Below are 16,893 nucleotides of genomic sequence, written 5' to 3'. Positions count from 1 at the left end.
TTTCAGACTACCTGGCTGTAATAGTTCTTTTTTATCTGTCTGTTTTCCACTTCCTACTATGTTTATAGTCATCTCTTGATTTCTATGGCCTGTGTATGTGTATACTTTTATGTTCATAGCTTTTTTTTTTTTTTAAAGATTTATTTATCTATTTGAAAGTCAGAGTTAGAGAGAGAGAGAGGTCTTCCATCTAGTGGTTCACTCCCCAATTTGCCGAAACAGCTGGAGCTGCACTGATCCGAAGCCAGGAGCCAGGAGCCTCTTCCGGGTCTCCCACGTGGGTGCAGGTGTCCAAGGACATGAGCCATCCTCCACTGCTTTCCCAGGCCACAGCAGAGAGCTGGCTTGGAAGTGGAGCAGCCAGGACTCGAATCGGCCCCCACATGGGATGCTGGCACTGAAAGCAGTGGCCTTACCCGCTACGCCACAGTGCCGGCCCCCATGTTCATAGTTTTTTTATTCCTTTACTCCTTTTGCTAAGAATTTGGGGAATAAGTGAAAGTAAACATGTATGCTGAGTCTGTTCCGCTAGAAATTCCTTGTGTTGTTTTTTTTTTTTAAAGCAAAACACAAAAAAACCCTGTATTTTGAAGTCTATAGATTCACAGAAAGTTGCAAAAATTATAGAGAGGTTTCATGAACACTTCACCCAGATTCCCTCACTGGAAAAACCTCAGCTAACTACACAGTACATTATCAAAATTAGGTCCAAGTGATATTGCTACATTGGTATAATACATGGGCCTTATTCAGATTTCATAAGTTTTACATGCAGTTGTGTGTGTGTGTGTGTGTGTGTGCATGCATCAAATTCTGTGTAATTTTCCCACAGGTAGATTTGGGTAACTTCACCACAATTAACACAGCGAAGTGTCCTACCACAAAGAGCTTTATGCTACCCCTTAATTGTTCTTCCCTGTCCTCAGTTGCACACGCTAGAAAGCACTAACAGTTCTCCATTTCTAACTTTGCCATTTTGAAAATGTTATATAATTGGAGTTGTGTAGCACAGAATCTTTTGGTATTGACTTCTTTTTACTGAGCACCATCTGCCCTCAAATATCGATGGTTTATTGAGGAACAGTTTTTTTCTTATTTTTTTTTTCTTGCAAATTGTTGAACTCTATTTAGTATAGAGTTGGTCTTCTGTGTATAAAGTTAACTGAAAATGGATGTTAGTAGAGAATGGGACTAGGAATGGGAGAGGAAGGAGGAGTGGGATGGGAGGAGAAGGGGTGGGAGAGTGGGTGGAAGGACAAGTATGGTGGGAAGAATCACTATATTCCTAAAGTTGTGTTTACAAAATGCATGAAGTTTGTATTCCTTAAATAAAAAGTTTCTTTGAGAAAAAAAACCTTAAAAAAAAGCAAAAGAAAAAAATACCAACACTGCTCACAAACCTGCAATTTAAAATAAATAATGCATAAACCTTCAGCTGCAAAAAACAACAACAACAAAAAAACAATTTTTGCTCCTGTGGCAGGCGTTTGGCATGATGGTTAAGATATCACTTGTGACATTTTCGTCACGTATCAAATTCCTGGCTTCCTGTCCAGATTTTCTGGTTTCTGCTCCAGATTCCAGATCCTTGCTTATGCATGCCCCGAGGAGGAAGCAGGTAGAGAGGCTCAAGGACTTCAGTTCCTGCTACTCACATGGTAGACCTAGATTGAGTTCCTAGCTCCTGGCGTTGGCTTGGCCCAACCCCTGCCATTGTGAGAATATGGAGAATGAATCAGAGGATGGGAGCTCTCTTCCTCTTTCTGTCTTTCAATAAAATAAAATAAATAAAAATGTGAAAGCCTTCCTTTTTGTTGCTGAGTTGCATTCCACAGTATAGATGTATAACAGTTTGTCCAACTGTTGAAGAATATTTGAAATGTTTCAAATTTTTGGCTATTACAGATAAATGTATTGTGTTTCTAAAAAAAAACAACACAAAAAAACCAAAGGAGCACAATACATGTTGAAGACGATATCATCTTTGTTCTCTACAAAGAGAGGGAAAAGTCTGGCATTAGCATTGCTAAGCCCTGGTAAGTTCCTGGTCTGAAGCCTGCTTTGTTCACCACTAAACGAAGTCCTGGCATCAGTGCACATCTGTCCTGGAGCATGGCGGCAGCCCCAGCCTTGATTCAGTGAATTGCCCAGTGATTTTATATCCCGTGGTAAGGTCAAATTCTGGCAAATTACTTTAATGTATTTGTTAATACATTAAATACCAAAGGCCATTCTCCATAATAACGTGGCCATTTGCAGCTGAGTTATAGATGATTTGTCAGATACATCCCTCATTGTTAATAGGACAGTTCAGTTACTGAGATTTATTAATTTCTTTTAGAAAGCCATTCTCCACCACACAGGGAACAGGAAGACAGTATTGCAGTATTCTTTAGGTTTTAGGCAAAATAATCTTTGTAACAAGGATTTCCAGCATCACAAAGCCCTTTGAAAGGACTTACTTATTCATTTGTTTATCAGTAAATATTCATTGAGCACATAGTATATGTAAGACAACATTATTTTGGATGCTGGGAATATAATAGTGACCTTACTTTCAAAATGACATGGTTATTATCCTCATAAAGTTGATATTCTAAATGAGGGTGACAAATTAATCCAATAATCTCACAGATAAATGTGAAGTTACAACTGGGATAACTTTTACAAGGGAGAGGTACACAGGGCTATGAAACTGTGTAATGACTGAGCCATTTCCCAAAGGCCTCTCCTCCAAATGCAATCGCTTTGGAAGTGAGAATTTCAGCCTAGGAATTTGGGAGGACCTCAACATTCAGTCTACTTCAGTCTTGGACCTGAAGGGGAAAAAAAAGGAAATATGTGAGAGATTTGGCAAAATTTGAGTAAGGTCTGTAGAGATATTATTGTATTAATGTTAATTTCCTAATTTTGATTAATTTTACTGTGGTTATGTAATATGTTAAAATGTGGAGAATTTGGGAATTATTTTTTAAAATAGGAACTTTAGCCAATTATGCTGGATGATATATTTTAATTTTTAAAAATTTATTTGAAACACCAAGAGACACAGATATACAGAGAGAGGGAGCGACATCTTCCACCTACCAGTTCACTTCCCAAATGTCTGCAACAGCCAGGGTTAGGCCAGAACAAAACCAAGAGATTAAAGCTCAGTTCCAGTCTCTCATGTGCGTGACAAGGATGCAAGAGCTTGAGCGCTCACCTCCTGCCTCCCTGGGCATTCCTCAGCAGGAAGCTGGAAAGGGAAGGGCAGCCAGGACTCAAATCCTGGCACTCTGATAGGGGATACAGGTATACCAAGCAGCATCCCAAACGCTGTACCAAATGCCTGTCACAGAATCTGGGAACTCTTTATACTGCATTTGCAACTTCCTGAAAGTCTGAAATCATCTCAAAATGAAATTAAAAAAAAATATGTTAAAGATAAAAAGCAAAGTTCCTGAATAAATGCCCAGTGCAATAAATAAAAATAGACTGACATCCTACAATATCATTCTGAAATCTCAGTGCACCAGAGATAATGAAATATCCTTGAAGGTTTTCAGAGAGGGAAAAAATAGACTACACGTAAGGGCATGGGAATCACATGGGCAATCAAGTTAATAAGATTATTGAAAAGTAGAAGACAGTGAAGTAGTCCTGGTGGTAAGCGTTCAATGACCTTGTTCCTTACACACATAGTAATTAATTTCCTGGAGGATTTCCTTTGCTGTGCCCTCATTGGCTGTCCTGAACTCAGGGGATGTGGCAGCCATCTTGGAGAATTCTACCTGGAAAGACTTCCTTAATCTGCTTCCTGCGCTCTTCTCTGGGCCTTTCTCTAATATGCAGAGCTTGTCCTTGGCAGCCTTATTTATCTGTGAATCTTCTCCCCCTACACATACCTCAGCTTCAGTTGATGGGATTGAGAAGTGAGTTTTCCATTCCAGAAGGGCCAGCCCGAGTCCTTGCTTCAGGAATTTGGAAACAGGACTGGGAGATGGTTCCTGGCTAGACTCAGTTGGAGGCAATGTTACTCCTCCCGGGTGGTGACATTATCACTTTCCGCTTTAAGAACTGACCATCCCCTTTGTCTTCAGGGAGAAGACAGAATTAAGACAGGCAGAGAAATGCCTGGATCCTGTCTGCTGTGCAGCATTCCTGGCATTGGTTTCCCTGAGATGTTTCAGTATAATTAAAATAAATTCCCTTTTTAGTTCTCATAGGTTGCGGTATTCCTTGAAACCAAATGACATCAGTAATGCAAAAAAGTGTTAGGATTTCCTTGTAGATGTCTTAACACAAGAGAACGAGTGAGAGACAGTTTGGATGCCATTTTGTAATGTACTGTGCTTTCATTCTGAAGGTCAAGGCTAAGGAAGGTGATGGATGGTGGACACCGACCTCAGTAGTCCCCAGCAAACGTGAATTGTTTGGAGGTTTCCAAACTGGGTGTTTATTCCTCAGAATCACCTGAGGTATTTCTAACAATGTGGATTATGGGTTTCCCTTTGCCCTCTGGCTATGGAAAGAGAACACCTGGAGAGGGGCAGGAAGAGAAATTTGTGTTTTTTAAAGTTCTCTATGTTAATGGTCTTCCAACTGAATAGTGTCGGGAGATTCTGCTTCAGATATTCAACAGTCTTGCAATCTTTCATCGAAAGGACTTACCTGACAGCCTGCTTGTGTTCACCAAAGCCCATTTCTTACTTTACATGGACAGATCCCATCAATGATCCCAAATGGTGTTGGTCTTGGGTATGGAAACATCCAGAACACAGAAGAGAAGGCCCCTATGATGGTGAGTCGCCAGGCTTATTTCTGAAAAATAGGTATTCCATTAGAAATCGGTGTTTTGGTGGGTTTTATGATATTTGGTAGAGTTGGGAGGCAGAAATAACAGTTTTTGTTTCATAATTTCCCTCTTTAACCTGAGTATTCCTTGTCCTAGAGTTTCCTTCAGATAAGGCCACTATTAAAGAATATATTACCTAGTAAGTTGGAAAATGGGGCACTGACATGAGATAGTAAATGCAAATATATGAAAATAGCAGTTATGTCTTAGCTATGCAGCTGAAGCAGTAGAGGTGATTCTGATTATCTTAAACGTTTTTCATGATGAACCCATGGATAAATTTTTATTTATTTTGGAATTTCTCTATGTTATTCAATAAAGAAGAGTATATAATTAAAGCTTGATCAACTATCATAAAATATTTATTCTAGCTAAGGCCAAGTTTGTCTTTATCAAATGTTTCATATTTAAAATTTTTTTTTTATGTATTTGAAAGGCAGAGAGAGAGAGAGAGAGAGATCCACTATCTGCTGTTTCACTTCCCAAATGGCCACAACTCCAGGTCTGGGCCAGGTAGAAGCCAGGAGCCAGGAATTCCATCCTATTCTCCCAAGTGGATGGCATGGACTCAAGGACTTGAGCCATCTTCTGCTACCTTCCCCTGTGCATTAGCAAGGAGCTGGATCAGAAGCAGAGCAGCTGGGACTTGAACCTATGGGATGGTGGCATCGCAAGTGGTGGCTTCACTCACTGTGCCACAACACTGGTCCCAAATGTATATTTTCTTATAATTAATAAAAAATTATATGTTGACTTCTGAATTCATGAGTTTTTAGCAATGCATACATTTTCTTTCATTAATTCATTGGAAAATTTTGATCATATATTTAAACAACATTAAAAGATTTGATATTTAAATGTTTTTTTCTTTTTACTTTTTAACATTTATATAAGGTGAACAAATTTCATGTATTTAAGATATACAGATTTAGGAACATAGTGATACTTCCCACCCTACCCTCTCTCCCTCCGTGCTTGAACCCTTCCTCTTCTTTCCTTTCTTATTCTTTCTTTTAATTTTTACAATGACATACTTTCAGTTTATTTTATTATCATAAACCTAACCCTCCACTAAGTAAAGAACTCAACATATAGTAAGAAGAAAAAGACCACCGTTCCCCAACAATAGAGACAAGGGCTATAAAAAATAATCAGATTTCATAATGTCAACTTCACTTATATACATTACATTTTTTGTACTCTATTAGTTACCATAGATAAGGGAAAACATATTTGTCTTTTTGAGACTGGCTTATTTCATTAAGTATAATAGTTTCTAGTTCCATCATTTTGCTGCAAAAGACAGGATTTCATTCTTTTTTCACAGCTGAGTAGTATTCCATAATATATATTTACATCATGTTTCTTTTATCCAGTCATCGGTTGATGGGCATCTGGGTTGATTCCATCTCTTAGCTACTGTGAATTGAGCTGCAATAAACATAGAAGTACAAATAACTCTTTCATATGCTGATTTCATTTCTTTTGGGAAAATTCACAGGAATGGAATAGCTGGCTAATATTTTTAGATATCTGAGGAATCTCCATAGTGTCTTTCCAAATGGCTGAGGCCGGCGCCGCGGCTCACTAGGCTAATCCTCCACCTAGCGGCGCCGGCACACCGGGTTCTAGTCCCGGTCGGGGCGCCGGATTCTGTCCCGGTTGCCCCTCTTCCAGGCCAGCTCTCTGCTGTGGCCAGGGAGTGCAGTGGAGGATGGCCCAGGTGCTTGGGCCCTGCACCCCATGGGAGACCAGGAAAAGCACCTGGCTCCTGGCTCCTGCCATCGGATCAGCGCGGTGCGCAGGCCGCAGCGCGCCGGCCGCGGCGGCCATTGGAGGGTGAACCAATGGCAAAGGAAGACCTTTCTCTCTGTCTCTCTCTCTCACTGTCCACTCTGCCTGTCAAAAAAAAAAAAAAAAAAAAAAAAAACAAAAACCAAATGACTGAAATAGTTTACATTCCCACTAAGAGGGTATTAGGGTAACTTTTTCCCCACATCCTCTCCAGCATTTATTGGTTTTTGATTTCTGCATGAGAGCCATTCTGAGGTGAGGTGAAACCTCACTGTGATTTTTTTGAAAATTTTTATTTATTTATTTAAGAGGTAGAGCTAAAGACAGTGAGAGGGAGAGACAGAGAGAAAGGTCTTCCCTCCGTTGGTTCACTCCCCAAATGGCCGCAAGGGCTGGAGCTGTGCTGATCTGAAGCCAGGAGCCAGGTGCTTTTTCCAGGTCTCCCTTGTGGGTGCAGCGGCTCAAGCACTTGGGACATCTTCTACTGCTTTCCCAGGCCATACAGAGAGCTGGATTGGAAGAGGAGCAGCCAGAACCAGCGCCCATATGGGATGCTGGCACCACAGACGGAGGATTAACCTACTGCACCACAGTGCTGGCCCCCTCACTGTGATTTTTTACTTCATTTCCCTGATGGTTAGTGATCCTGAGCATTTTTTTCATGTTTCTGTTGCCCATTTGGATTTCATATTTTGAAAAATGCCTATTCAAGTCCTTTGCCCATTTCTTAACTGGATTGTTTGTTTTGCTGTTGAGTTTCTTGAGCTCTTTATAGATTCTGGATATTAATCCTTTATCAGTTTCTTTTTAAAAAAAAGATTTATTTATTTGAAAGGCAGAGTTAGAGAGAGAGAAAAAGAGAGAGAGAGAGCGAGAGATCTTTCATTTCCTGGTTCACTCCCTAAATGGCCACAAAGGCCAGGCATGGGCCAGGCTGAAGCCAGGATGTAGGAGCTTACTCCAGGTCTCCCACATGGGGGCAGGGGCCCAAGGACTTGAGTTATCTTCCACTGCTTTCCCCAGCTCATTAGCTGGGAGCTGGATCAGAAGTGGAACAGCTGGGACTTGAACCATTGCCCATATGGGATGTTGGCACTGCAGGCCTCAGCTTAACCTGCTGTGCCACAGCTTTGGCCCCCTTTATCAGTTTCATAGTTTGCAACTATTTTCTTCCATTCAGTAGGTTGCCTCTTCACTTTGCTGAGTGTTTCCTTTGAGGTGCAGAAGCTTCTTAGGCTGATGTAACCCCATTTGTCTATTTTTGCTTTGATTGCCTGTGCTTCTAGTGTCTTTTCCAAGAAGTCTTTGCCTATACCAATGTTTTACAGAGTTTCCCCAATGTTTTCCTCTAGCAGTTTGATGGTATCAGGTTGTAGATTTAGGTCCTTGATCCATTTTGAGTTGGTTTTTGTATAAAGTATAAGGTAGGGGGTCTTGGGTCTTGCTTCATGCTTCAGCACGCAGAGATCCAATTTTCCCAGCACTGCTTGTTGAAGAGACTGTCTTTTCTCCAAGGATTGATTTTAGCTCCTTTGTCAGATTATTTGGTTGTAGATGATATTTTAAAATCTGATTGAGTTTATTTTTTAGAGAAATTTTCAGTTTACTGAAAAATTTAGTGAAAAGTACAAAGGTGTCCCTTGATACACATCTCTTTATACTCCTTTCTCCCAGTTTCCCCATTAATATACTTGCATTAATATATGACACATTTAGGCCGGTGCTGCGGCTCAATAGGCTAATCCTCCACTTGTGGCTCCGGCACCCTGGGTTCTAGTCCCAGTTGGGGCGCTGGATTCTGTCCTGATTGCTCCTCTTCCAGTCCAGCTCTCTGCTGTGGCCTGGGAGTGCAGTGGAGGATGGCCCAAGTGCTTGGGCCCTGTACCCACATGGGAGACCAGGAGAAGCACCTTGCTCCTGGCTTCGGATCAGTGCAGTGTGCCGGCCACAGCAGCCATTGGGGGGTGAACCAACGGAAAAGGAAGACCTTTCTCTCTGTTTCTCTCTCTCACTGTCCACTCTGCCTGTCAAAAAAAATTGACACATTTGTTACAACTAGCAAGTGAATATTGATATATTAATATTAATCAAGTTCACAGTTTATGTTAGGGTTCACTCTGTGTATTGTACATTCTATGGGTTTTAACAAATGTATGATGACATATTCACCATAATGGTATCATACAGAATATAGTTTTCCTGTTCCTCAAATTCCTTGTGCTCCACCTATTCATATTCCCTCTCCCTACCCAGAACTGCAGTTAACAACTGATATTTTCACTCTCTCTATCATTGTATCTTTTTCAAAATGTTATGTAGTTGGAATCATACAACATGTAGCTTTTGGGATTGGCTTCTTTCACTTAGAATTTGTATTTCCCTTTTTTATAACGATAACATTTGTTTTTGATGTGAGAAAATCCCATTGTATGGACATGAAACAGTTTATCTATTCATCTGTTGAAGGACATCTTAGTCATGTACAAGTTTTGGGAATTATGAATGAAGCTACTATAAACATTTGTATACAAAGTTTTATGAATGTATAAGTTTCTAATTCATTTGAGTAAATACCAAGGAGTGAAACTTCAAGGTCATATTCTTAAAAGTATATCCTGGGGTGGGCATTGGGCCTAGCAATTGAGATGCCACTTGGGATGCCTAAATCCCATCCTGGAGTGCCTATATTTGAATCCCAGCTCTGCTCCCAATCTCAGCTTCCTGCTAAAGCCCACTGTGGAAGGCAGCAAGTGATGGCTTAAGTAGTTGGGGTCCCACCACTCATTTAGGAGACCCAAATTGAGTTTTTGACTCACAGCTTTGGCTTGACCCAGCCCTGGCTGCTGCAAGCATTTGGGGAATGAACCAGTGGATGGGTGCTCTGAGTTTCTGTCTCTGTCTCTCAAAATAGATAAAATAAACACATTTTTTTTTTTTAAGAAAAAGGGAAGGTGTGTTCAGTTTGTGATAAACTGCCAAACTGACTTCCAGACTGGTTGTGCCATTTTGCACGAGCACCAGCAATAAACAGAAGTTTCTGTTTTCCACATCTGCATCTTCAGCAGCACCAGTGTCAGCACTGTCAGTGTTGGGCGCTGTAGTCATTCTAATAGCTATGTTCCATCTCATTGTTTCAATGTACATTCGCATCATGACAGATCATGGTGAATATCTTTTCAGAGGCTTATTTTCCATCTGTATATTTTCTTTGGGGAGGTGAGTTCTATTCAGATCTTTTGCCTATTTTTAAATAGAGTTGTTTCTTTTTTTTTATTATTGAGTTTTAGAGCTCTTTGTATATTTTGGATACCAGTCCTTTATCAGATATATATTTTGTAAAAGACTTTCTCCAAGTCTTTGTTTTGTTTTTTATTCTCCTAATGGAGTTTGATTTTTAATCTTGATTCTTATTTACTTTTTCCTGAAAATTGAACACCAGAGTTTGAAATAAACATCTTTACGAAAGGAATACTATGCCTTTTATGGTACCACTCACTGCACAAATAACCCCAAAATTTAGCAACATATTATGTTATGGTTTACAAGTAATGAGAAACAGCAAATTGATTTATCTTGCTTGTCATGTTTGAATAGCATGTTATAAATAAAATGGATATATTAATTAAATTATATCAATATAATTTTCAAGTAATCTTATATGGTACTTTCCTGCAGATAGTTCACAGGGTTTATATAACATTTTTAAAATATGAATTAACATATTAATGTGAATTGGAAAATGAAATCAGGCTCTTTGTGCAAGTAAACATGGCTGATTGGATTGTCAAAGAGGACTAACTCTTTAGGTAATTTCATGGATATTTTCCACAAGCTGAATATGTTATATCTTCAGTTAGAAGTTTTGACAATAAATATTCAAAGCTTGTGTTGCTTAAGAACATTTTACCGAAAAAAATTGAGTTTGCAGAAGAGTAATAAAATTAAGATTAATTTGATTTTTCTAACTTTGTCTAAGCCCAAAGGACAAAACATGTTACCCGTAAGTGAAACCGAAACAAGGATAGGAGTGGTCAATTAATGAGCCTTGGTAAAGTCTTTTGGTAGATTTTCTGGAAGTAGAGAAACTGAGTGACTCTTGTGACTGAGTAATAAATCCTTTTGTGAATTAAAAATTTTCCAACTATATACCTTTATCAGTCATAGAAGGATCTAATCCAGTTGTCAGCTGGTAGATCACTAAACATCATTTTGATGACATATTTTTGAAATATAACTTGGAAGGAATTCAAAATTTGACTGGCATTGCCATAACAAAATTCCCTTGATTCCTATCTTCTTTTTATTGTGATTTCTGAGTGCTTACATTTATTAAAAAATGAAAACAAGGAATATAAAGTTATATAAAACCTTTTTCTAGCAATAAATCATATTAATCCATGGATACATGAACTAATTATTTTTCTTCTCAAGATTTATTTATTTATTTGAAAGGCAGAGTTACAGAGGCAGAGGTGGAGAAAGGAATCTTCCATACGCTAGTTCATTCCCCGGGTGGCCCCAAGGCCAGAGCTGTACCGATCTGAAGCCAGGAGCCAGGAGCCAGGAGCTTCTTCCTTGGGCTTCCTCGTGAGTGGAGGGGCCCAAGGACTTGGGCCATCTTCTACTGCTTTCCCAGGCCACAGCAGAGAGCTGGATGGGAAGTGGAGCAGCCAGTGCCCAAATAGGATGCCAGCACTGCAGGCGGTGGCTTTACCCAGTACATCACAGCGCCAGCCCCTGAAGTAATTATTTTTGAAAGTCCTTTTAATTTTGTTAACAAAGACACATTTCTATTAAAAACCAATTTTTATGTTTAATGATCTTTAGTCAAATACTACAATTATTACACACTAACAAGAAATATAATGTATCAAACTGAAAGGACAATTAACACCTAGAGGATTATGGTCACAGAAAATAAGATAAAATTCACAAATTCAATTTGTATAGTATTTTTGTTGCAGAAATAAGTATGATAGAATGATTTAAAAAAAGACTTTTAAACAAGAAATAAAAGAGTATAAAAGGATAAAATTCTTTGGAAGAAATGGGAAGAAAATGAAAGATACAAATTTTCAAAGTTAAAGGAAGGATTATTCAGGCTTCAGTTTTTGTTCTTTTTTTTTTTAGATTTATTTATTATTTGAAAATCAGAGTTACAGAGAATGAGGGAGAGATAGAGGGTGAGAAAAAGCTCTTCCATCTGCTGTCTCACTCTCAACATGGTTGCAAAGGAGGTGAGCCAGTGTGAAGCCAGGAGTTTCTTTTGGGTCTCCCACATGGGTGGCAGGGACCCAAGCATTTGGGCCATCTTCTGCTGCTTTCCTTTTTTTTTTTTCTTTAAAGATTTTATTTATTTACTTGAGAAGTAGAGTTACAAACTGTGAGAGGGAGACACAGAGAGAAAGTCTTCCATCAGCTGTTTCACTCCCCAGATGCCCACTAGGCTGGAGCTGGACTAATCCAAAGCCAGGAACCAGGAGCTTCTTCCAGGTATCCCTCATGGGTGCAGGGGCCCAAGCACTTGGGCCATCTTCCATTGCTTTCCCAGGCCATAGCAGAGGAGCTGGATTGGAAGAGGAGCAGCCGGGACTAGAACCTGTGCCCATATGGATGCCGACGCCCCAGGTGGAGGATCAACCTACTGAGCCCCCTGCTGCTTTTCCTGGGCCATTAGCATGGGGGTGGTTCAGAAGTGGAGCAGTTGAGACAAACCATTTGGGATGCTGGTATCTCAGGCAGCACCTTCATCCACTAGGCCACAATGCCTGCACCCTCTTTTTCTTGCCTTTTTTTTTTTTTTAAATCTATTTGAAAGGTAAAGTGAGAGAGAGAACCTTCCATCTACTGGTTCACTCCCTAAATGCCTGCAGCAGCTGGGGCTGGATCAGGCCAAAGCCTGGAGCCAGGAATGCTGTCTATCCAGATCTCCAGTGTGGGTGGCAGGAACCCATGTGCCTGGGCCATCATCCACTGCTTCACAGGCATTGTGCAGGGTGCTGGATGGGGAGCGGAGCAGCTGGGACTCGACACTGCAGTCCCAACTGGCAGCTTAACCTGCACCACGTTCCTGACACATGATGCAAAACGGCAGTCAATCATTGTGGGATTTATATCATATTAGATCCACTTATATTGTGTGTAACTGTCTGATTTTAGAAATTCTATATTTATAATATGTCAGTAATTATATCAATATAGCTACATAAACCTATGATAAAAAAAGTTCTTGGGGCCAGCACTGTGGCATAGCAGGTAAAGCCGCCGCCTGCAGCACTGGCATCCCATATGGGCGCGGGTTTGAGTCTGGCTGTTCCACTTCCAATATAGCTCTCTGCTAAGGCCTAAGAAAGCAATAAAGGATGGTCCAAGTCCTTGGGGCCCTGCACCCGTGGGAAACTGGGAAAAAGCTCCTGGCTCCTGGCTTCGGACTGGTGCAGCTCCAGCTGTTGCAGCCATTTGGGGAGTGAACCAGCAGATGGAAGACCTCTCTCTTTGCCTCTGCTTCTCTCTCTGTGTAACTCTGACTTTAAAATTAATAATCTTTTTTTAAAAAAGTTCCATTCAGGTGTTGTTAGCAAAAAACATGGAATGTTATTACTTTAGATGATTCTGATACGGAAGACTGTAAACTGGATCTTAGGTCAGCTTCACCCATTTTTGGAATATTCTATTGACCCACTCTAATTAGATTCCCTTTGCTTCAGTTTACACACTCAGCAAGTAGACCTTCAAGATCATAAGTTCAGTTTATTAATTCCTTAATTATATAGTCCTTCTGATGAACTGACTCATCCACAGTAAGAAGATGGTTGTGCTCACACCTATACACCAATTCACACACACACACTCTCTCTTTTTTTTACAAGTTTCATTACAGTTTAATACTAGTACATCCAGATCTCTGTGCCCAGCTGTTTCTTCTGTGAAATGAGAGAATCTACTGGGGCCAATGCTGTGGCACAGAGGGTTAATGCCCTGGCCTGAAGCACTGGCATCCCATATGGGTGTCGGTTCGAGACCCGGCTGCTCTACTTCCAATCAGCTTTCTGCTATGGCCTGGAAAAGCAGTAGAAGATGGCCCAAGTGCTTGGGCCCCTGCACCCACGTGGAAGATTGGAAGAAACTCCTGGCTTTGGATCAGATCGGCGCAGCTCCAGCCATTGTGGCCAATTGGGGAGTGAAACATTGGATGGAAGACCTCTCTGTCTCTCTCTGTCTCTCTCTGTCTCTCTCCTCTCTGTAACTCTGACTTTCAAATAAATAAATAAATCTTTAAAAAAATGAGAGAATCTACTAATTCTCTAAGGTTCTCTTAAATTCCACAATTTTTTTGTTTTATAACTATATCTTAGAAATGTCTGAAAATCATTTAAAAACACTAACTAGTAGTTATTCCAATATATTTTCAAGGTGTTCTTCCCATGAAACATGGTGTGACTGAACTTATTAACGTCGTATTACTGCTTAATTTTTTAGTGAGCCTAAGAATCAAAGTCTAAAAAAAACATCAGAGTCATTGTTTCAACATCTTAAGCTCTGGAATTTGGAAAATAGGTGGTTCCATCTCCAGGGCTAAACCGAGGGAGTACAGAGGAGAGCAATGTGCCTGTTATTTTTATCCCAGACTCACAGCTGAGAGACTCACAATTGTACTCTTAAGTGCTGACCTAATCCTGCTTGGTCATCAAAATGCCCTTTTGTATTAACTAACCTATGGGCAACATGGCCATTACATAGCCAAGGTAAACCCTAAAAGAACTATGTACGTTGAATCTGTAGTTACAATACATGGTAATACATGTTGTTTTGAAAACCTTTTGGAATAAATATTGATTCAGAATCACGGTTATCTATCTAATCGGAGTCATTCTAGCTAACAAAGTTTACGAAATGCGCAGCGCGTTTTGAGATAACACTACAAGGCTATGTTAGTGGTTTAACCGGATAACCAGGATCTTTTTGTTCTGGACAGAAGAAAAGTTCCTTTATCTTTTCTGTAAGCAGTTGGCAGTTTACTCAAGGACATTTCTGGCTTTTCAAAATGCACATTTTGTGAGCATATTGACTACGTGTACAAATACATGTACTTTTCTCTTTCCGTCTGCACGCGAGGTCTCAGTGACAGGCAGGGGTGCTGTTAGTCACATGTTCAAGAAGCTGAAACAGAGAGACTGAGCTTGTTTGCATTCACACAGCTTCTTAGAGATGATGCAGCAGTGCCCTTCACAGAGGCTCACTGGTCATTGTCCCAGGCCCAGAAGCCACATGTCCCGGCCCGAGACCTGGTGGGCTGAAGCTCTGGTGACCAGCCTGGTGAGGGCGCTTCTCCTGCATCCTTCCCTACACAAGGCCTCTCTGTCTCTTGCTTTGGTCTCCTGCTGACATTCCTGGCGATACTTGGCTTGTCAGCTTTGCTAATGGCAGCCAGAGCTCAGTGATTTCCGATGCCCGTGCAGACTCCGAAGTCTAGATTTGAGGGGCATTTCTTCCAAATATGAAAATGTGGTAGCTGGATCCATTGTGCAATTCATTTCTGTTATGCTGTTGAGAGAAAGAAAATGGGAAAACAGTAGGAGAACTTTCTAAACCCTGACCCACTCCTGTAAGCAGATGGGTGAGCCTGCGTGGTGGTTGGTCCTGCTTTTATTCCTTTGAAGAATTCAAACACTTTCTCTCGCTTAATCCCCGGGTCCTAGGTTCCTAGAGAGGCCCCGAGGGCTGAAAGGGGCCAAGTGGAGCAGGTGTTCCCATGTTGTACCCCACAGGAACTGAACTTCCGATGGAGACGGAAGCAGTGGTGCTAGGGAACCAGACAGGCCGCTAAAAAGTGATGCCTTTGGTACCACAGTGGAGGTTTCCTATGACTGCTTGGCCCTGGGGGTAATGGGGGGAAAATGCAACATTTTGCCCTTGGATAGGCCCTTCAGGCTTGGTCAGTGAGTGGCTGCTACTGTAATGGCCAGAGGAAGAAATACTCTGGGTACTACATTATCCTACTCTTATCCCTGCCCTTGGACTATCTGAAGGAAGAGGAGGAGGAAAAACGTATACCCATTGTATCAACAATAGCTTCCATTCCATGAGCACTTACTATACCTCTGCTCAGCGCTTGCTTAGCAGGCTGGTTTTTAAAAACTTCACGGGGCAGAACTTGATTACAAAATTAACTGTATCTTGTGTTCAAGGCTGTACACTTATCAGCAAAGAATGAGAAGAATTTTTCCATATCTCTTCCAGCAAAGGAGCCCAGGCATTGTGTTCTGAAGCCCAGATTTCTTTTAACCTTTGAGAAGAATGAAATGGCCTTTATTTACCAAGCTCTAAATCACAAGTGGAAACCTAGAGATCTGAGCTTCTGTGTTGTATTTGGGCTGAAAAATGTCTTCAGGGAATTTGAGTTACATGCTCACATTTAAAAAAACAACAGGAAATTTTACTAAAAATCCAAATTTCCAGTGTCCCTTGAAAAATCAGAAGATTTGGGTATAGTCTATCTCCTCTGTGACAATGAGCAGCTGGGGCTGAGTTGCAGCTGCTACTTGAGACAAGGGTGCTTCTTCCAGTTTGCCACAGCAGTCAGTGCACCTGGGAGTCTCCCGTAGCTCCCACTTCCTGGAAGAATTTTGCTTCCTGGTTTCTACACGCTTGAGTTTTTTTTTTTTTTCTTTTAGTTTAATCCTTTCAAGATTTATATCTATTAGAAAGAGTAACAGAGACAAAGAGAGAGATAGAAAAGAGATCTTCTATCTTCTGGTTCACTTCCCAAATGGCTGCAATGGCTGGGGCTAGGTCAAGCTGAAGCCAGGAGCCTGGAACTCTATCCAGATCTCCCACAGGGATGGCAAGGGCCAAGTCCTTGGGCCATATTCTGCTGCTTTCTCGGCTGCATTAGCAGGGAGCTGGATTGGAAGTGGGGCGACTGGGACTTGAATGTGTGCTCTGATAAGGGATGATGGCTTGACCCGCTGTGCCACAAGGCTGGTGCCACACTCAAGTGTTTGATCTCTAGTCTGGTCTATTGATGGGAAAAGCACTGAATATTTAAAGACTGTTGAGGAAGACTGGCCCAATCCCAGAGCTGACTTCATCAAATCAAGACAGGATAGGATCTGTAGGGATATCTAAGGGTGTAAAGCCTTCTGAGTTTTTTATTCAGAAAACTAGAGCTCTGTTTTACTGGGCAATAGGTAGTTGTTACGTGTTTTTCAAAAACTGAGTTACAGTGTTTATAACTTGTACTTTTAATTTATTGAATGTAT

Source organism: Oryctolagus cuniculus, chromosome 6, assembly GCF_964237555.1.
Source record: "Oryctolagus cuniculus chromosome 6, mOryCun1.1, whole genome shotgun sequence".
In the NCBI taxonomy this organism is placed as follows: domain Eukaryota; kingdom Metazoa; phylum Chordata; class Mammalia; order Lagomorpha; family Leporidae; genus Oryctolagus; species Oryctolagus cuniculus.
This window is presented reverse-complemented; position numbering follows the sequence as displayed.